Genomic DNA, 1,373 nt, shown 5'->3' with positions numbered 1-1,373 from the left:
AAACCCCGCTCGACCCACCCCACCCCGCGTCACCCGCCACGACACGGCGCACCCCCCCACAACGCCCCCCCCCGCACCCACCTCGAAAAACCCCGCTCCCTCCACGCCTCCGAAAACCCCGCTCGACCCACCCCACCCCGCGTCACCCCCCCCACGACACGGCGCACCCCCGCACCCCACCTCGAAAAACCCCGCTCCCTCCACAGCACCCCGCCACGCCTCCGAAAACCCCGCTCGACCCACCCCACCCCGCGTCACCCCCCACGACACGGCGCACCCCCCCACCCCACCGCACCCCCCCACGACGCCCCCCCCGCACCCCACCTCGAAAAACCCCGCTCCCTCCACGCCTCCGAAAACCCCGCTCGACCCACCCCACCCCGCGTCACCCCCCACGACACGGCGCACCCCCCCACCCCACCGCACCCCCCCACGACGCCCCCCCCGCACCCCACCTCGAAAAACCCCGCTCCCTCCACGCCTCCGAAAACCCCGCTCGACCCACCCCACCCCGCGTCACCCCCCACGACACGGCGCACCCCCCCACCCCACCGCACCCCCCCACGACGCCCCCCCCGCACCCCACCTCGAAAAACCCCGCTCCCTCCACGCCTCCGAAAACCCCGCTCGACCCACCCCACCCCGCGTCACCCCCCCACGACGCCCCCGCGCACCCCACCTCGGAAAACCCGCTGCATCCACACCACCCCACCCCACCTCGAAAAACCCGCTGCATCCACACCACCCCACCCCGCGTCACGGCACACCCCACCGCACCCCCCCTCGACGCGGCGCATCCCCCCCGCACCCCACCTCGAAAAACCCCGCTCCATCCACACGACCCCGCCACGCCCCCAAAAACCCCGCTCGACCCAGCCCACCCCGCGTCACCCCCCCACGACACGGCGCACCCTCCACCCCACCGCACCCCCCGACGACGCGGCGTATCCCCCGCGCACCCCACCTCCAAAAACCCCGCTCGACCCACGGCACGTCACCTCACCCCCCCACGACATGGCACACCCTCCCTCCTAAGAAATCCCGCTCCGCTATGACACGGCACACACACCCCACTGCACACGACCCCCTCCCGCGACACGGAACCTTCCACCCCCCGACGGACCTCCTCAAGAAACCCCCCCACGACATGGCACCCCCCCGCGACATGGCACACCCTCCCTCCTCAGAAATCCCCGCTCCAACAACCCGCCCGCGCAACATGGCACGCCCTCCCTCCTCGGAAAAACCCCGCTCCACCGAACCCCCCCACAACATGGCACACCCTCCGCTCCCAAAATACCTCGCATCTTGAGGAGGGGGTATCACGTGAGAGCGAGGCAGAGGGAGGGGCCAGGCACGACGTACGCAAAGAC

This window comes from Lygodium microphyllum, unplaced genomic scaffold (assembly GCF_053477565.2).
Source record: "Lygodium microphyllum isolate KBCC unplaced genomic scaffold, Lygodium_microphyllum_v1.1.10 scaffold_124, whole genome shotgun sequence".
NCBI lineage: Eukaryota > Viridiplantae > Streptophyta > Polypodiopsida > Schizaeales > Lygodiaceae > Lygodium > Lygodium microphyllum.
This window is presented reverse-complemented; position numbering follows the sequence as displayed.